Source organism: Somniosus microcephalus, chromosome 4 (assembly GCF_052327205.1).
Source record: "Somniosus microcephalus isolate GS21.2 chromosome 4, FLI_Smic_1.0, whole genome shotgun sequence".
In the NCBI taxonomy this organism is placed as follows: domain Eukaryota; kingdom Metazoa; phylum Chordata; class Chondrichthyes; order Squaliformes; family Somniosidae; genus Somniosus; species Somniosus microcephalus.
The window spans coordinates 53,946,708-53,968,147 of NC_140990.1; the positions used below are offsets into that span (position 1 = coordinate 53,946,708).

Genomic DNA, 21,440 nt, shown 5'->3' on the forward strand with positions numbered 1-21,440 from the left:
TTCATGGTGCCCTCTGGTGGTGAGGCGAGGCAGGATCTGGGTCATTCCTGACAGTTCCACAGGGATCGGTGCTGGGCCCACTGTTTACATAAATGATTTGTACTCGGGAATCAGAAGAACAATTTCAAAATTTGTTGCTGGCACCAAGTTGGAGGGTAAAGTTATTACTGAGGAAGACTGTGACAAAATACAAGAAGATATTAATACCTTTGCAAAATGGGCATGTAATTGGCAAGTGAATATCAATATAGATAAGTGTGAGGTGGTGTATTTTGGTAGGAAGAATAAGGAGGCCACAAACTACTTGGAAAGTAAGAGTCTAAATAGGGTAGAAGAGCAAAGGGATCTCGGGGTCCAGATACACAAATCACTAAAAGTAACAATGCAGGTTAATAAGGCCATAAAAGGAGCAAACCAAGCACTGGGGTTCATTTCTAGAGGGATAGAATTGAACAGCAGAGAAGTTATGTTAAACTGGTATCGAACCTTGGTTAGACCAAATTGAAGAATTGTGCCCAGTTTTGGTCTCCATATTATAAAAAGTAGAGGCACTGGAGAAGGTGCAATAAAGATTTGCAAGGATGATTGTAGACCTACAGACCTACAGATGATTGTCCAACAGTTATAAGGTTCTTACTCTCTGTGTGGGCGAGAGCAGGGACTGCAGTGAGGATGAGCAAACTGACCACAGCACCATGGTACAGGGAGCCTTTCAAGTTGGGGGAGTAAAAAGAAATGTAGTCGTGGTAGGGGACAGTATAGTTAGTGGGATAGACACTGTTCTCTGCAGCCAAGAGCGTGAGTCCCGAAGGCTGTGTTGCCTGCCCGGTGCCAGGGAAAAGGACATTTCCTCTGGGCTGGAGAGGAACTTAGAGTGGGAGGGGAAAGATCCAGTTGTCGTGGTCCATGTAGGTACCAACGACATAGGTAGGACAAAGGAAGAAGTTCTGCTGAGGGAGTATGAGCAGCTAGGGGCTAAATTAAAAAGCAGAACCACAAAGGTAATAATCTCTGGATTACTACCTGAGCCACGTGCAAATTGGCATAGGGTAAGTAAATCAGAGAGATGAATGAGTGGCTCAAAGATTGTTGTGGGAGAAATGGGTTTCGATTCTTGGGGCACTGGCACCAGTACTGGGATAAGAGGGAGCTGTTCCTTCGGGACGGGTTTCATTTGAACCAGGCTGGGACCAGTGTCCTGGTAAATCACATAACTAGGGCTGTGGATAGGGCTTTAAACTAAATAGTGGTGGGGGGGGGGGTGGGAGGGTATGCTAAGTCAAAGAAAAATGAGAAGGCAAAAATGCAGGGTAGCGATAGGGGTAATGATAACCAGAGTGTGACAGGAAGGGACAGAACGTATACACATAAAAGTGCATCTGAAAGAGGGGTCAGAGTAGGGGAAAATGGTAAAAAGACAAAATTAAAAGCTCTTTATCTGAACGCACGCAGCATTCATAACAAGATAGATGAGTTGACAGCACAAATGGAAATAAATGGGTATGATCTGATAGCCATTACAGAGATGTGGTTGCAAGGTGACCAAGACTGGGAACTGAATATTCAGGGGTATTTGCCATTTCTTATGGATAGGCAGAAAGGGAAAGGAGGAGTGTAGCTCTGTTAATAAGGGATGAGATCAGTGCAGTAATGAGAAATGATATTGGCCTAGAAGATCAAGATGTAGAATCAGTTTGGGTGGAGATAAGAAATAATAAGGGTAAGAAGTCACTGGTGGGAGTGGTCTACAGGCCCCGAAACAGTAGCTACACTGTAGGACAGAATATAAATCAAGAAATAATACAGGCTTGTAGGAAAGGTATGGCTATAATCATGGGAGATTTTAATCTTCATATTGATTGGACAAAGCATATTGGCAAAGGTAGACTTGAGGAAGAGTTCTTAGAGTGTATAAGGGATGGTTTCTCAGAACAATACGTTGTGGAACCAACCAGGGAGAAGACTATTTCAGATCTGGTAATGTGTAACGGGGCTGGATTAATTAATGATCTCAAAGTGAAGGATTCTCTTGGGAAGAGTGATCATAACATGGTAGAAATTCAAATTCAGTTTGAGGGTGAGAAAGCTAGGTCTCAAACTAGTGTCCTGAACTTAAACAAAGGTAATTACAAAGGTATGAAGGCAGACTTGGTTAAAGTGGGCTGGGAAAATATATTACAGGGTAAGATTGTAGAAAAGCAGTGGCAAACATTTAAGGAGATATTTCATAACTCTCAGCAAAGGTATATTCCAGAGAGAAAGAAAGACTCTAAGAGAAGGCTGAACCATCCGTGGCTAACTAAGGAAGTAAAGGATGGTATCAAATTGAAAACCAAAGCATACAATGTTGTGAAGAATAGTGGAAGGCCTAGGATTGGGAAATGTTTAAAAACCAGCAAAGGACAACAAAAGAATGATAAAGCGAGAGAAGATAGCTTATGAGAGTAAGTTAGCAAGAAATATAAAAGCAGACAGTAAGAGCTTCTACAGGTATATAAAAAGGAAGAGAGTAGCTAAAGTAAACATTGGTCCCCTAGAGGAAGAGTCTGGGGAATTAATAATGGGAAACAGGGAAATAGCGGAGACTTTGAACAAATATTTTGTATCGGTCTTCATGGTAGAAGAGTTAAAAGCATCCCAATAATGGACAGTCAAGGGGCAATTGGGGTGGGGGGGGGGGATTTAAAACAATCACTATCACTAGAGAGAAAGTACTCGGCAAACTAATGGGACTAAAGGTGGACAAGTCTCCTGGACCCGATGTCCTGCATCCTAGAGTCTTAAAAGAGGTGGCTGCAGAGATAGTGGATGCATTGATTTTGATCTTCATTAAGGAAGTGGTAGTAGGACATTTAAAAAATCATAATATAATCAAGCAGAGTCCGCATGGTTTTATGAAAGGGAAATCACGTTTGACAAATTTGCTGGAGTTCTTTGAGGATGTAACGAGCAGGGTGGATAAAGGGGAACCAGTAGATGTGGTGTATTTGGATTTCCAGAAGGCATTCGATAAGGTGCCACATAAAAGGTTACTGCACACGATAAGAGCTCACAGGGTTGGGGTAGTATATTAGCATGGATAGAGGATTAGCTAACTAACAGAAAACAGAGAGTCGGGATAAATGGGTCTTTTTCAGGTTGGCAAACTGTAACTAGTGGGGTGCCACAGGGATCAGTGCCGGGGCCTCAACTATTTACAATCTATATTAATGACTTGGATGAAGGGACCGAGTGTATTGTAGCCAAATTTGCTGATGATACAAATATAGGTGGGAAAGCAAATTGTGTGGAGGACGCAAAGAATCTCCAAATGGATAGAGACAGGCTAAGTGAGTGGGCAGGAATGTGGCAGATGGAGTATAATGTGGGAAAATGCGAGGTTATCCACTTTGGTAGGAAAAATAAAAAGGCAAATTATTATTTAAATGGGGAGAGATTACAAAATGCGGAGGTACAGAGGGACCTGGGGGACCTTGTACATGAAACGCAAAAAGTTAGCCTGCAGGTACAGCAATTAATCAGGAAGGCAAATGGAATGTTGGCCTTTATTGCAAAGGGGGCTGGAGTATAAAAGTAGAGAAGTCCTGCTACAACTGTACAAGGTATTGGTGAGACCACACCTGGAGTACTGCGTACAGTTTTGAGCTCCTTATTTAAGGAGGGATATACTTGCATTGGAGGCAGTTCAGAGAAGGTTCACGAGGTTGATTCTTGAGATGAAAGGGTTGACTTATGAGGAAAGGTTGAGCAGGTTGGGCCTATACTCATTGGAGTTTAGAAGAATGAGAGGTGATCTTATTGAAACATATAAGATACTGAGGGGCTCGACAAGGTAGATGCAGAGAGGAGGTTTCCTTTCGTGGGGGAATCTAGAACTAGGGGGCATAATTTTAGATTAAGGGGGCACCCTTTTAAATCGGAATTGAGGAGGAATTTCTTCTCTGAGGGTCGTGAATCTGTGGAATTTTCTTCCCCAGAGAGCTGTGGAGGCTGGGTCATTGAATATATTTAAGGTGGAGATAGACAGATTTTTGAACGATAAGGGAGTGAAGGGTTATGGGGAGCGGGCAGGGAAATGGAGTTGTGGCCAAGATCAGATCAGCCATGATCTCAATAAATGGCGGAGCAGGCTCGAGGAGCCAAATGACCGACTCCTGCTCCTACATCTTATGTTCTTATGACCTAACAGGATATACTTATCAGGAAAGGCTGAACAAGAATGGCCTCACCTCTCCCTAACTCGATCATCTTCTCCAGCCCCACAACCATCCGAGTTATCTGCACTTCTCTAATTCAGGCCTTTTGAGCATCCCCGGTTTTAATCACTCAACCATTGGTGGCCGTGCCTTCAGCTGCCTGGGCCCTAACTTCTGGAATTCCCTCCCTAAACTGCTCTGCCTCTCTTAAGAGGCTCCTTAAAACCTACCTCTTTGCCCGAGCTTTTGGTCACCTGCCCTAAAACCTCCTCATGTGGCTCGGTGTCAAATTTAAATTTATAACGCCCCTGTGAATCTCCTTGGGTTGTTTTACTGTTAAATGTGCTGTAAAACAACAACAACTTGTATTTATATAGCGTCTTTAACGTAGTAAAACATTCCAAGGCACTTCACAGGAGTATTGTAAGACAAAAATTTTTACATCGAGCCACATAAGGATAAATTCGGGCAGGTGACCAAAAGCTTGGTCAAAGAGGTAGATTTTATGGAGCATCTTCAAGGAGGAACGAGAGGCGGAGAGGTGGAGAGGTTTAGAGAGGGAATTCCAGAGCTTCGGGCCTCGACAGCTGAAGGCACGGCCGCCAAAGGTGGAGCGATTAAAATCAGGGATCCTCAAGGGGGCAGAATTAGAGGAGCGCTGATATCTCGGGGCGTTGTGGGGCTGGAGGAGATTACAGAGATAGAATACAAGTTGTTGTTGTTGTAGTAACTCTGTGACTGTGCCTTTTGCCTCCTGACGGAGCTGGAACAGATTTTACTATTAGCACAATTGTGCACAGTCTTTTCCAAAGATCTCTGAGCCTCTCTAATGGCTGCTTTTGTCTCCCTCAATTGTGGGTAATATTTGTCCCTATTCTCCTATAAACTGAACTCACCTTGATCTGAACTGGGTTCAATGTAAGACAGTTCAGGGAGTCAGGGATCATTCACCCCTCGACCTACGCTGGCCGGTAAAACCCCAGACGGTTCCTCAGTAAGGATTCCTCTGGTTCCTCAGCATATATTTGTCAGGATACTGAAACCCAGCTTTCTCACCGTCCACTCCTGGAGGCCCCACTCCCTGAGCCTACAACTTTCAGCAGGGTCAGTGGTGGAGTTCCACAGCGGGAGTGATCCCAGAGTAACTGTCGGGATCGCACCCCCGTGGATGTTCCGGGTCATGTATTTTTAGTTATCCTGGTGTCTAACACACACACATCAATAAAACAGGGAATTCCTGGAAACACGCTGCAGGTCCTTCTTTATCTGGAGATCAAATGTCTGTTGTATAATTGTACCAGCAGTTAACAGGCTCCTGTGAACTCCTCCCTCTGCTATTTTAATGCAGACTTTAACCAATTTATTTTAATCGAATTAACGCCTGCCTTAAAATGGTAGACTCAGGACGGTCATACAAACATGTCAAATGATTACCAGTCATATTTAGACTGGAAACTTAAACCTGCCGTTTCACTTTCAGTCAGGAACAGATCGCAGTTTGACACCAATCTCTGATTTGACAGCACGTTTCCAGCATTCACCGTTGTTCTTCCTGACTATAAACATAGTTGTAAAGGAGCCTTCTGTTCCATGCCTAGGAGCTCTGGACCATGGCAGAGAGCGGCTGGGACATATTTCTCACAGGCCTCAAGATTAACCCACACGGGGACTTTGCTGTCAATGAAGAGAGACGAGAAAGACCAAAGTGCCGTTTGCCCCTCTCAGTGTGGCCCTGAAGGGCTGTGTCCAGGCTAAAGTTCTGTTCCTGCCGTACGATCCTCCCCCAGATTGTCCTTTCTGAGCTCCAGCCAGGTGATGCTAAACACTCAGGTGGGAAAGAAGAAAATCTACAACAATGTGTTTAAAACAAAGCTGATTTATTTGACATTTATCCAGAATATTAACCCCTATAACTGAGCTGGAGTTTATTAACATCAGCTGAAACAAACCCCAACTGTCAGAATGAACATGGTTCAGTCCTGGATGTGATTAACAGCAGCAATAACAGCAGAATCCAACCCCTGCAGTGGCTTGTGAACTCGCTGGTGTGTCAGCAGGTGGGATGAACGAAAGAATCCCTTCCCACACACGAAGCAGGTGAACGGCCTCTCCCCAGTGTGACTGCGTCGATGAGTTTTCAGCTGGGACGGGTAATTGAATCCCTTCCCCCAGTTCCCACATTTCCACGGTTTCTCTGTGATACGGGTGTCATTGTATCTCTCCAGGTTGGACGATCAGTTGAAGCCTTGTTCACACACACAACACGTGTACAGTTTCTCCCCGCTGTGAATGGTGCGATGTTTTTTCAGGCTGTGTAACTGGAACACTCTCACTCGGGTGTGTGTGTCTCGGTGCTTTTCCAGTCACACTGATGTTTGAAATCTTTTCCCACAGACAGAACAGACAAACATTTCTCCTTCCACATTCAGAGGCCGATGATAGTCGTTCCTGATGAATGGAGTGACTCTGTCAGATCTAGATGTGATATTTGGTCTGAGTTTGCGGTGTGTAAATGCTGCCCTTCTCACAGCCTGTAAAAGGAGTTTACAAAAGCCATCACTGTGAGTCCAGGATAGAAATTGACAAGATTCTCTCCTCCTGGTTCCTGGCCAAGGGGTCCGCGCATGCGCCCTGCTACCCCTGAGCCTCTCAAGATGGCGGCCGTTAACCCAGGCCTGTCACCGGGAGAAAGCCCCGCAGCTGCCGCCCGGCTCGGGGCAAACGCCCGGCCCGGAGGCTCCTGTTCGGGGCCTGAGGCCCACCCCGGGTGTTTTGTGAAGCGGATAATGTTGAGTGTTTTAATAATGGGGCCTGGGGCTGCACTTGGGGTGCGTGCAGCCCGTGTCCCCCCGGGGTTTATTAACCTGCTCCCTCCACCCTTCTCTCACCTGCTGCCTCACCCACAGTCACCACCGTCGCCCGCGCACGCTCAGCTCACACTGCCCGGGTGATTGACGGGAGCTCCGGACCAATAGGAAGAGCGGGGCGGGGCTGGAGGACCGAGCGGGTGGTTGGCCTTCCGCCCACTAAGGGGCACAATGGACATGATCTTCACCGCACGTCAATTACAAGAGAAATGCAGGGAACAGCACCAACCACTGTACATAGCCTTCCTTGATTTCACGAAGGCCTTCGACACTGTCATAGAAACATAGAAACATAGAAGACAGGAGCAGGAGTAGGCCATTCGGCCCCTCGAGCCTGCTCCGCCATTCAATGAGATCATGGCTGATCCTCCAAATTCAGTACCCGGTCCCTGCTTTCTCCCCATACCCCTTGATCCCTTTAGCCTTAAGAAATATATCTAACTCCTTCTTGAATATATTTAATGAATTGGCCTCTACTGCCTTCTGTGGTAGAGAATTCCACAGGTTCACCACTCTCTGGGTGAAGAAATTCCTCCTCATTTCTGTTCTAAATGGCCTACTCCTTATCCTTAGACTGTGACACCTGGTTCTGGACTCCCAGACCATCGGGAACATCCTTCCTGCATTTATTCTGTCCAGTCCGGTCGGAATTTTATAAGTTTCAGTGAGATCCCCTCTCATTCTTCTAAACTCCAGCGAGTACAAGCCCAATCGACACAATGTCTCCTCATACATCATTCCTGCCATCCCAGGTATCAGCCTGGTGAATCTTCGCTGAATTCCTTCCATGGCAAGAAAATCCTTCCTCAGATAAGGCGACCAAAACTGCACACAATACTTAAGATGTGGTCTCACCAAGGCCCTGTACAACTGCAGCAAGACATTCTTGTTCCTGTACTCGAACCCTCTCGCTACGAAGGCCAACATGCCATTTGCCTTCTTAACCGCCTGCTGCACCTGCATGCTTACCTTCAGTGACTGGTGCACAAGGACACCCAGGTCTTGTTGCACTTCCCCTTTTCCCAATCTATTGCCATTCAGATAATAATCTGCCTTCCTGTTTTTGCCACCAAAGTGGATAACCTCACATTTATACACGTTATATTGCATCTGCCATGCTTCTGCCCAATCACCCAACCTGTCCAAATCATACTGTAGTTTCTCAGCATCCTCCTCACAGCACACACGCCCACCCAGCTTTGTGTCGTCTGCAAATTTGGAGATATTACATCTAGTTCCCATGTCTAGATCATTAATATATATTGTGAATAGCTGGGGTCCAAGGACCGATCCCTGTGGTACCCCACTAGTCACTGCCTGCCATTCGGGAAAAGACCCGTTTGTTCCAACTCTTTGCTTTCTGTCCGCCAACCAGTTCTCTATCCAAGTCAGTACCTTGCCCCCAATCCTATGTGCCTTAACTTTACACGCTAATCTCTTAAGCGGTACCTTATCGAAAGCCTTCTGAAAGTCCAAATACACCACATCCACTGGTTCTCCCTCAAAAATTTCCAGTAGATTAGTCAAGCACGATTTACCTTCTGTAAATCCATGTTGACTTTTTCTGATCCTGTCACTGTTTTCCAAGTGCTCTGCTATTACATCTTTTATAATGGACTCCAGCATTTTCCCCACTACCGATGTCAGGCTTCCCCGTTTTCTCTCTACCACCTTTTTTGAATAGTGGGGTAACATTAGCTACCCTCCAATCCATGGGTACTGTTCCAGATTCCATCGAATGTTGGAAGATGATCAGCAATGCATCTACTATTTCTAGGGCCACTTCCTTAAGTACCCTAGGATGTAGATTATCAGGCCCTGGGGATTTATCGGCCTTCAATCCCATCAATTCCCCCAACACAATTTCCCTACAAATACTGATTTCTTTCAGTTCCTCCCTTTCATCAGACCCTATGTTCTCCGACACCTCTGGGAGGTTATTTGTGTCCTCCTTTGTGAAGACAGAACCAACATATGTATTTAATTGGTCAGCCATTTCTTTGTTCTCCATTATAAATTCCCCTGATTCTGACTGTAAGGGACCTACGCTTGGCTTCACCAATCTTTTTCTCTTCACATATCTATAAAAGCTTTTACAGCCAGTTTTTATGTTGCCTGCAAGCTTACTCTCATATTCTATTTTCCCTTTCTTAATTAATCCCTTTGTCAACCGTGAGGGATTATGGAGTGTCCTCCTCAAATTCGACTGCCCTCAAAAGTTTGCCACCATCCTCCGCCTGCCTCACAATGACATGCAAGCCATGATCCTGACCAACGGTTCCACCACAGACCCAATTCATGTACGAACTGGGGTCAAGCAAGGCTGTGTCATCGCACCAACGCTCTTCTCGATCTTCCTTGCTGCAATGCTCCATCTCACCCTCAGTAAGCTCCCCACTGGAGTGGAGCTAATTTACAGAACAAACGGGAACAGTTCAACCTCTGTCGCCTCCAGTCCAGATCCAAGGTTGTCCCATCCTCTGTCGTCGAATTACAGTATGCAGACGATGCTTGCATCTGCGCTCACTCGGAGGTCGAACTCCAAACCATCGTCAACACCTTCACCGAAGCGTACGAGAGCATGAGCCTTACACGAAACATCCGTAAGACAAAGGTCCTCTACCAACCTGCCCCCGCCACACAGTACTGCCCCCCGATTATCAAAATCCACGACAAGGCCTTGAACAATGTGGACCACTTTCCATACCTCAGGAGCCTACTGTCAACAAGGGCAGACATTGATGACAAAGTCCAACACCACCTTCAGTGTGCCAGTGCCGCCTGAGGAAGAGAGTGTTTGAAGACCAGGACCTCTAACCCGGCACTAAGCTCATGGTCTACAGAGCAGTAGTGATACCCGCCCTGCTGTATGCCTCAGAGACATGGACCATGTACAGCAGGCACCTCAAAGCACTGGAGAGGTACCACCAACGCTGCCTCCGCAAGATCCTGCAAATCCATTGGCAGGATAGGCGCACCAACGTCAGTGTTCTTGCTCAGGCCAACATCCCCAGCATCGAAGCTCTGGCCATGCTCAATCGGCTCCGATGGACGGGTCACATTGTCCACATGCCCGATACGAGACTCCCAAAACAAGCGCTCTACTCGGAGCTCAGGCACGGCAAGAGAGCCCCAGGTGGGCAGAGGAAACGCTTCAAGGACACCCTCAAAGCCTCCTTGAAAAAGTGTAACATCTCCAGGACACCTGGGAATCCCTGGCCCAAGACCGCACAAAGTGGAGGAGAAGCATCCGGGAAGGTGCCAAACACCTCGAGTCTCTTTGCCGGGAGCAAGCAGAAGACAAGCGCAGGCAGCACAAGGAGCGCACGTCAACCCAAGCTCCCCACCCACCCGCCCCTTCAACCACAGTCTGCCCCACCTGTGACAGAGCCTGTAGGTCCCGTATTGGACTCATCAGTCACCTGAGAACTCATTTTTAATGTGGAAGCGTCATCCTCAGTTCTGAAGAACTGCCTAAGAAGAAGAGACTCTGGAATTGTGCCTTTGGATATGAAAACTGATAACGTCAGTCCATTAGTTAGGAAAGGAAGGAGGGAAAAACCAGGAAAATACAGACCTGTCAGTTTAATGTCAGTTGTGGGGAAGTTACTGGAATCTATCATAGAGTCATAGAGTCATAGAGTAATACAGCACGGATAGAGGCCCTTCGGCCCATCGTGTCCGCGCCGGCCATCAAGCCCTGTCTAATCTAATCCCATATTCCAGCATTTGGCCCGTAGCCTTGTATGCTATGGCATTTCAAGTGCACATCCAAATGCTTCTTAAATGTTGTGAGGGTTTCTGCCTCCACAACCCTTTCAGGCAGTGAGTTCCAGACTCCAACCACCCTCTGGGTGAAAAAGTTCTTTCTCAAATCCCCTCTAAACCTCCCGCCCTTTACCTTGAATCTATGCCCCCTAGTTATCGACCCCTCTACTAAGGGAAAAAGCTCCTCAGCATCCATCCTATCTATGCCCCTCATAATTTTGTACACCTCAATCATGTCCCCCCTCAGCCTCCTCAGCTCCAAGGAAAACAAACCCAACCTGCCCAGTCTCTCTTCATAGCTGAAGCGCTCCAGACAAAATGATTGAGCACTTGAACAAGTACGAGCTGATCAAAGGAAGTCAATGTGGATTTGTGAAGAGTAGGTCATGTCTGACTAACTTGGTAGCATTTTTGAGGTGTCTAATAAAGTAGACATGGGAGCGTCTATGGATGTTGTCTATGGATTTCCAGACAGCATTTAATAAGGTTCATAACAAGAGGTGATTAGCAAAAATAAAAGCTTAAAAAATTGAAAATCACCTTGTGACATGGATTGGGAATTGGTTGGGAGATAGGAGACAGAGAGTAGGGATAAAGGGAACGTACTCTGATTGACAGGATGTGACAAGTGGTGATCCCTGGGGTTCAGTACTGGAGCCTCAGCTTTTCACCATATACACCATTGACTGGGATGGAGGAAGAGAGAGTTTTATATCCAAGTTTCCAGATGATGTTCAATTAGGAGGCACAGTGAGATATGTAGATGGGAGCAGGAAGTTACACAGGGATGTATGTAGATTAAGTGCAAGAAAGATAAATCCGAGTGTGAGAGACTGGGAACTGTGGAGGAGCAGAGGGATTTGGGTGTCGATGTACACAAATCACTAAAAGCCAGGGCACAGATACAGAAAGTAATGACAATGGTAATGGAATGTTGTCCTTTATCTCGAGGGGCTGGAATACAAAGGGGGGGAAATGATGCTTCAGATGAATTGGCTGTGCAAATAGAGGTAAATGAATATGATTTGGTTGGGATTACGGAAACATGGCTCAAGGATGGCCAAGACTGGGAACTCAACATCCAGGGGTATTCGATATTCAGGAAAGATAGGCAAAAAGGAAAGGGAGGTGGGGTAGCATTACTGGTTAAAGAAGGGATTAATACAATTGTAATGAAGGATATTAGCTCTGATGATGTGGAATCTGTATGGGTAGAATTGAGAAATACTAAGGGGAAAAAAACATTAGTGGGAGTGGTATATAGACCTCCAAACAGTAAGGCGGAGGTTGGGGATGGCATTAAAAGGGAAATTAAAGAAGCGTGCAATAAGGGCACAGCAGTCATCATGGGTGACTTTAATCTACATATAGATTGGGCCAACCAAATTAGTAACAATACTGTGGAGGAGGAATTCCTGGAGTGTTTACGGGATGGTTTCCTGGACCAATATGTCGAGGAACCAACCAGAGATCAGGCCATCTTAGACTGGGTATTATGTAACGAGAAAGGATTAATTAGCAATCTTGTTGTACGAGGCCCCTTGGGTCTGAGCGATCATAATATGATCAAATTCTTCATCTTAATGGAGAATGAAGTAGTTGACTCAGAGACAAGGGTCCTCAATTTAAATAAAGGAAACTACGATGGTCTGAGGAGCGAGTTGGGTATGATTGATTGGGGAATGGCACTCAAAGGGTTGACAGTGGATAGGCAATGGCAAACATTCAAAGACCGAATGGATGAGCTACAGAATTTGTTCATCCCAGTTTGGCATAACAATAAAACAAAAAAGGTGACTCAACCGTGGCTAACAAGGGAAATTAGGGATAGCATAAGATCCAAGGAGAGGACATATAAATTGGCTAGAAAAAGCAATAATCCTGAGGATTTGGAACAGTTTAGGAGTCAACAGAGGACAAAGGGATTAATTAAGAAAGGGAAAATAGAATATGAGAGTAAGCTAGCAGGGAACATCAAAACTGACTTTAAAAGCTTTTATAGATATGTGAAGAGAAAAAGATTGGTGAAGTCAAGCGTAGGTCCCTTACAGTCAGAATCAGGGGAATTTATAATGGGAAACAAGGAAATGGCAGACCAACTAAATACATACTTTGGTTCTGTCTTCACAAAGGAGGACACAAATAACCTCCCAGAGATGCCGGGGAACATAGGGTCTGATGATAGGGAGGAACTGAAAGAAATCAGTATTTGTAGGGAAATGGTGTTAGGAAAATTGATGGGACTGAAGGCCGATAAATCCCCAGGGCCTGATGATCTACATCCCAGGGTATTTAAGGAAGTAGCCCTAGAGATAGTAGATGCATTGCTGGTCATCTTCCAGAACTCGATAGACTATGGAACGGTACCCATGGATTGGAGGGTAGCTAATGTTACCCCACTATTCAAAAAAGGTGGTAGAGAAAAAGCGGGGAATTATAGACCGGTAAGCCTGACATCGGTAGTGGGGAAAATGCTAGAGTCTATTATAAAAGATGTAATAGCAGAGCACTTGGAAAGCAGTGACAGGATCGGACAAAGTCAACATGGATTTACAAAAGGTAAATCATGCTTGACTAATCTACTGGAATTTTTTGAGGATGTAACTGGTAAAATAGATAAGGGAGAACCAGTGGATGTGGTGTATTTGGACTTTCAGAAGGCTTTCGATAAGGTCCCACATAAGAGATTAGCGTGCAAAATTAAGGCACATGGGATTGGGGGCAAGGTATTGACTTGGATAGAGAACTGGTTGGCGGACAGAAAGCAAAGAGTTGGAATAAACGGGTCATTTTCCGAGTGGCAGGCAGTGACTAGTGGGGTACCGCAAGGATCGGTCCTAGGACCCCAGTTGTTCACAATATATATTAATGATCTGGATGAGGGAATTGGATATAATATCTCCAAATTTGCAGACGACACAAAGCTGGGTGGGAGAGTAAGCTGTGAGGAGGATGTCGTGAAACTCCAATACGATTTGGACAGGTTGGGTGATTGGGCAGAAACATGGCAAATGTACTATAATGTGGATAAATGTGAGGTTATCCACTTTGGTGGCAAAAACAGGAAGGCAGATTATTATTTGAATGGCAATAGATTGAGAGAAGGGGAAGTGCAAAGAGACCTGGGTGTTGTTGTGCACCAGTCGCTGAAGGTAAGTATGCAGGTGCAGCAGGCGGTTAAGAAGGCCAATGGTATGTTGGCCTTCGTAGCAAGAGGGTTCGAGTACAGGAACAAGGATGTCTTGCTGCAGTTGCACAGGGCCTTGGTGAGACCGCACCTTGAGTATTGTGTGCAGTTTTGGTCACCTTACCTGAGGAAGGATGTTCTTGCCATGGAGGGAGTGCAGCGAAGATTCACCAGACTGATACCTGGGATGGCAGGAATGACGTATGAGGAGAGATTGTGTTGATTGGGCTTATACTCACTGGAGTTTAGAAGATTGAGAGGGGATCTCATCGAAACCTATAAAATTCTGTGAGGTCTGGACAGACTAGATGCAGGAAGGATGTCTCTGATGGCCGGGGAGTCCAGAACCAGGGGTCACAGTCTAAGGATAAGGGGTAAGCCATTTAGGACTGAAATGAGGAGGAATTTCTTCACCCAGAGAGTGGTGCACCTGTGGAATTCTCTGCCACAGAGGGCGGTGGAGGCCAGTTCATTAAATATATTCAAGAAAGAGTTGGATATATTTCTTGAGGCTAAAGGGATCAAGGGATATGGGGAGAGGGCAGGGACAGGGTACTGAAATTGGATGATCAGCCATGATCTCATTGAATGGCGGAGCAGGCTCGAACGGCCGAATGGCCTACTCCTGCTCCTATCTTCTATGTTTCTATGTGTCTAGAAATCTATCTATCTCCTTCTTAAATATATTCAGTGACTTGGCCTCCACAGCCTGCTGTGGTAGAGAATTCCACAGGTTCACCACCCTCTGGGTGAAGAAATTTCTCCTCAGAATTTTACACGTTTAAATGAGATCCCCTCTCATTCTTCTAAACTCTAGTGAATACAGGCCTAGTCGACCCAATCTCTCCTCATACGACAGTCCTGCCATCCCAGGAATCAGTCTGGTGAACCTTCGCTGCACTCCCTCTATGGCAAGTATATCCTTCCTTAGGTAAGGAGACCAGAACTGTACACAGTACTCCAGGTGTGGTCTCACCAAGGCCCTGTATAACTGTAGTAAGACATCTTTGCTCCTGTACTCAAATCCTCTTGCAATGAAGGCCAACATACCATTTTTGCCTTCCTAATGATCCGTAGACGTGCATTCAAATCCCACCACGGCAGCTGGGGAATTTAAATTCAGTTAATTCAATAAAATCTGGAATAAAAAGCTAATATCAGTAATGGTGACCATGAAATGACTGGATTGTCGTAAAAACCCATCTGGTTCACTGATGTCATTTAGGGAAGGAAATCTACCGTCCTTACCCGGTCTGGCCTATTGGTGACTCCAAACCCACAGCAATGTGGTTGACTCTTAACTGCCCTCAGAAATGGCGACTCACCACCACCTTCTCGAGGGCAATTAAGGATGGGCAATAAATGCTGGCCTTGCTGGCGACACCCAGATCCCATGACAAATTTAAAAAAAACTTTTCAATCCATGCCAGTATATACCCCCAATCCCATGTGCTTTAATTTTGCATGCTAATCTCTTATGTGGGACCTTATCGAAGGCCTTCTGAAAATCCAAATTAACCACATCCACGGGATCTCCCTTATCTATTCTACCAGTTACATCCTCAAAAAACTCCAGTAGGTTTGTCAAACACGATTTCCCTTTCATAAATCCATGTTGACTTTGTCTAATCCCGTTGATATTTTCTAAGTGTTGTGTTATCACATCCTTTACAATGGAAATCTGCCCAGGGTGATTGAAGTGGACTTTTGATATATAACTGAATTTTCTGTCCTGTCAGACTTGGACATCTAGTAGGTCCATCTTTTAAAAATTACATAGAATACACAGCAGAGAAGCAAGCCATTCGGCCCAACCAGTCCATGCCCAGGTTTATGCTTCACTCGAGCCTCCTCCAATCTTTCCTCATCTAAATCTATCACCCTCTATTCCCTTTGTAGTGTATGTGCCTTTAAGAGCCCCAGGTGTACTGTAATGCCGGTAATGGCCACTCGGGCTATATAAGCCTGTATATTGTGTTGTATCAGTTAGCTCCCCTCCAGACTTTGCTTAGTAAACACCTGTGAAACCAACTCCTGTCTTCAGTGTCTCTATCAACACACGGACACAACAGTGGCGACGAATTGGAAACGGACTTACCTGCAATTCGGCAGCACCTCAAGGATATCGATTCCTCTGGCGTCCAAAGTTGAAGAAAAATCAAGAAAAAGACAAAGCTATGGTTTCACCAGCTAGCCAAGCTGGTGGCAGGTACTGCAATAATCCTTCCTGGGCGTCGGGCTGGGGCTCCAGCGGCTGGCTCTGCAGCTAGGCCAAGCAGCGAAGGCGGAGGCAAGCAGTAACAGACGGGGAGGGAGCACTCGGGAGACGGCGGGCACTGCAAGCAGGTCGGCGTTCAGACCTAGAGAGAGAGTCCAGCGGGAACGAGTCTCCAACTGTAAATAAATAAATAAAAAGAACGGAAACCGCGGGAAACAGCGTTGTCATCGGCAGCAGCGGCGGGGAAGCACGGGAAGTGCCATATCTTTTCTGCAGAAAAGAAAGAGAAGCGCGGGAAGCGCCATTTTTTTTCTAGGATGCCTAAGTCTGGCAATATTGATGCTTTTGATAACGAGATAGAGGATTGGACCACATATGTGGAAAGAGTGGAGGTATATTGCACCGCAAATGGAATAGAAGATGAAAAAAAAGCTTCAGTACTGCTAAATCTAATGGGCGCAAAGACATACAGGCTGTTACGAAATGTAATCACTCCAGCCAAACCAAAGGACAAGAATTTTAAAGAAATTGTTGATACCCTACAGGAGCACTTAAACCCAACACCGCTGCTGATAGCAGAACGATTCAAATTCTTCAAGAGAAATCAACACAAGAATGAAAGTAACGCTGATTACCTCACCGAATTAAGAAAGCTATCAAAACACTGTCAATTCGGGGCAGGACTAGCAGATTATCTTCAAGACAAATTCGTCTGTGGTCTCCTAAATGAAGGAACACAGAAAAGGCTGCTTTCTGAAAAAGATTTAACACTGGACAAGGCTTTCAGTATGGCTGTATCATACGAAGCGGCTGCAAGAGGAGCTGCAGAGATACAACAAAAGACACAGGTCTTCGGCACCCATGAAATGACACAGGGTTTCGAGAGATGTTATCGCTGCGGCAGATCCACCCATGACCAGAGGGACTGCTGGTTCAAGGACAAAGCATGCAGGCAATGCGGAAAGATTGGACACATTGCACGGGTATGCCGATCTGGACAAAAAAATCCACGGACAGGAAAAAAAAAATCAATAAAGAAAAGTACAGAAAGGTACAAATGATGACGGACAGTAGCTCCGAAGACCAGAAGAGCGATAGCGACTCCGAAAACAAGAGACTAAGCTGTCTCAAATTACATAATGTAATTGCCAAAGATGATTACCAGACCATTTGGGTTACCCTCACGATAGCAGGGTCCCCAGTTAAAATGGAGCTAGATACAGGATCAACTCTGACCATCATAAATCGACAGGATTACGAGTGGCTATTTCCGCATATACCTTTAAAAGACACATCCATTATCTTGAAAACATATACGGGGCAGAAAGTATACCCAAAGGAAAAATAAAGGTGCCTGTTGTATACAATAGCAAGGAAATACAAAAGTTGTATTTATACATCCTACAAGATGGTGGTCCACCGCTGTTGGGACATGAATGGATCAGGAAAATATGTTTAGACTGGCACTCCATTCAGGCACTGACGGTGACCAGTAAGAAAAAAAACGATGATGACGTCATACCTGAACGATTAAAAGACATCTTGGCCAACGCCGAAGAAGTGTTTCAAAAGAAACTAGGAACCTTGAAAGGCATCACCGCCTCAATAAAAGTAGAAGATGCAGCAATTCCCAAGTTTTTTAAAGCAAGACCGGTGCCATACGCAATTCGTCCAGCAGTCCAGGCAGAGCTGGAGAATTTGGAAAAAGCAGGCGCATTATCCAAAATAGATTTGGAGCGAGTGGGCAACACCCATCGTCCCAGTCATGAAGAAAGCATTGAATAATGATAAATCTGAAGAACAGAGAAAAATTTGCATCTGTGGAGACTTCAAGGTGACTGTAAACCCGGTCCTTCACACGGTACAGTATCCTCTTCCGAGGATAGAAGATATTTTCGCCTCACTATCCGGAGGGAAACGTTTCACCAAAATTGACTTGGCACAAGCATATCTACAGATGGAGGTTGAAGAGGCCTCTAAAAAATATCTCACGATAAATACACACAAAGGTCTGTACCAGTACAATTGACTGGTTTTTGGAGTAGCATCCACTCCAGCTATCTGGCAAAGAGCTATGGAGCAAGTCCTCCAAGGGATTCCGGGGACTCAATGCTCCCTAGACGACATCCTTGTAACAGGAGAAAACGACAACGAGCACCTTGCCAATTTGGAGCAGGTGCTCACTAGGCTAAGAGAACGGGGCCTACGAGCAAATCGCCCCAAGTGCAAATTTTTCCAAAATCAAATATCATATTGTGGCCACATAATGAATAAGGAAGGGTTGCATAAGTCACCTGAAAAAATTGAAGCGGTCATAAAAGCCCCAGCACCTGAAAATGTTTCACAATTAAGATCGTTCCTGGGATTAATAAATTACTATCATAAATTTTTACTGAACTTATCAACTCTTCTACACCCTCTTAATGAACTGCTGCAAACAGGAGTAATTTGGAAATGGAGCGAAGACTGTAAACGTGCCTTCCATAAATGCAAAGACTTAATCACGTCCAAAGAAGTTTTGGCTCATTACAACCCATCACTGCCAATCAGACTGGTGTGCAATGCATCCCCTTACGGCGTAGGAGCAGTATTATCGCATAAATTCCCTGATGGCTCGGAACGGACGATAGCTTTTGTGTCACGCTCATTGAACTCAGCTGAGCGTAACTATGCCCAAATCGACAGGGAAGCACTCAGCCTGGTATGGGGAGTGAAGAAATTCAACCATTACCCACACAGACAAAAATTTACCTTGTTGACTGACCATCAACCCCTCATCTCCATATTCAACCCTAAAAAGGGTGTTCCCATTATGACAGCGCAAAGGCTACAGAGGTGGTCCCTTTTTCTAGGGGCACACCAATACAACATAGAATACAAAGGATCAAAACAGCATGGGAATGCTGATGGGTTATCGCGCCTACCGTTGCCAACGGTAAAAGAAGCACCTACCGTAGACCTAGTGGAGATTTTCCACTCTACCATAGTCGAATGTCGACCAGTAACAAATTCTGCCATTGAAAGGGAAACTAGAAATGACCCGACTCTCTCACGAGTCTACGATTTAACAGTGAAGGGATGGCCAGCACATGGCGAACCACTGTTGCCAGCATTCTTGCAAAGAAGAGAACAACTGTCAGTGTGCCGAGGAACCTTGATGTGTGGATCCAGAGTGGTGATTCCACCCAAACTCCAGGATAAAGTTCTAAAGGAGCTTCACGAGGGGCATCTGAGTGGAGTGAAAATGAAGAACCTAGCCAGGGCATTTGTATGGTGGCCAGGTATCGATGGAGACATCGAAGAAATGACCAAGAGCTGCCTAGGATGCCAGAAGCTTCAAAACGTTCCACCACAAGCCCCTCTACATCCATGGGAGTGGCCCTCATCTCCCTGGCAAAGGGTACACATCGACTTTGCTGGTCCATTTATGGACTCAATGTTCTTAATCGCAGTTGATGCACACTCCAAGTGGCCGGAGGTAATAAAGATGTCCTCCACCACCATGGAAAAAACCATCACAGTATTAAGGACCATATTTGCCAGGAATGGGCTGCCGGAACAGATCTGTTCTGATAATGGACCGCAATTTGTGTCCGAAGAATTCAGGAAGTTCTTAAAAAACAATGGGGTTAAGCACTACACATCCGCCCCATACCATCCCGCCACCAATGGATTGGCTGGAAGGTTTGTCCAGACCTTCAAGAAGGCCATAAAGGCCATGGGTAATGAAGACATAAAACTTCAGCACAAGGTGGATAACTTCTTGTTTGCATACAGGAATGCAACACATATGGTTACAAACCAAACTCCCGCCATGATGTTCTTCAATAGAAGCCTAAGATGCCGGCTGGATTTGATCAAGCCAAACATCAGAAGGGACGTGGAGAACCGGCAATTTCAAGGCATGAATGAAAGGCCAACTAGAACCTTCCAGATAGGTCAACAAGTTTTGGCCCGGGACTACCGTACCGAGAAATGGCAGCCTGGAACTATCTGCACACGACTAGGACCGCTGATGTATACCGTGGACATCAGAGAAAGCATAATAAGGCGCCATGCTGACTAAATCATAGAGTCATCCGAAAAGGGACAACCTACACCACAACTCTATACGCCTAATGATGAAGTAGAGATACCCAAAGCTACCTCCGATCCGTTGATACTGGAACCCGATGAACCCGACACTGGCATTCAAGCCGAATCAGCCTTGCCAAAAGAACCTACAACACCACCAGAAACTAATACACCACCGAGGCATTATCCGGACCGAGTCAGGAAGCCTCCAGAGAGACTGACTTACAATTAATTAACTGCAGCAATGTGTAAATTATTTTTCTTGTAACATGTCATTAATGATTACTTAAAATATTACGTACTGGTTGGCTAAAAGGGGAGGAATTGTAGTGTATGTGCCTTTAAGAGCCCCAGGTGTACTGTAATGCCGGTAATGGCCACTCGGGCTATATAAGCCTGTATATTGTGTTGTATCAGTTAGTTCCCCTCCAGACTTTGTTTAGTAAACACCTGTGAAACCAACTCCTGTCTTCAGTGTCTCTATCAACACATGGACACAACACCCTTCTCCCTCCTATGCTTGTCCAGCCTCCCCTTAAATGCATCAATACTATTCGCTTCAACCACTCCCTGTGGTAGCGAGTTCCACATTCTCACCACTCTCTAGGTAAAGAAGTTTCTTCTGAATTCCCTATTGGATTTCTTGGTGACTATCTTATATTGATGGCCCCTAGTTATGCTCTTCCCCACAAGTGGAAACATTCTCTCTGTATCCACTCTATCAAAACCTTTCATAATTTTAAAGACCTCTGTTTGGTCACCCCACAGCCTTCTATTTTCTGGAGCAGAGATGCCCAGCCTGTTCATCCTTTCCTGATCTGTATACCTCGCACTTCTGGTATCATCCTTGTAAATCTTCTCTGCACCCTCTCCAGTGCCTCTATATCCTTTTTATAATATGGCGACCAGAACTGTACGCAGTACTCCAAGTGTGGTCTAACCAAGGTTCGAAACAGGTTTAGCATAACTTACCTACTTTTCAATTTGACACCTCTAGAAATAAACCCTAGAGCTTGGTTTGCTTTTTCATGGCCTTATTAACCTGTGTCATTACTTTTAGTGATTTGTGTATTTGTACTCCGAGATCCCTTTGCTCCTCTACCCCATGTAGGTTCTTATTTTTCAAGTAA

General features: G+C 45.4%; 1 pseudogene; it reads left to right on the plus strand.

Moving 5' to 3' along the window:
• The window catches only part of LOC147118905 (uncharacterized), a 115,452-nt pseudogene that overhangs the window by 57,390 nt on the left and 36,622 nt on the right, over positions 1 to 21,440 (plus strand).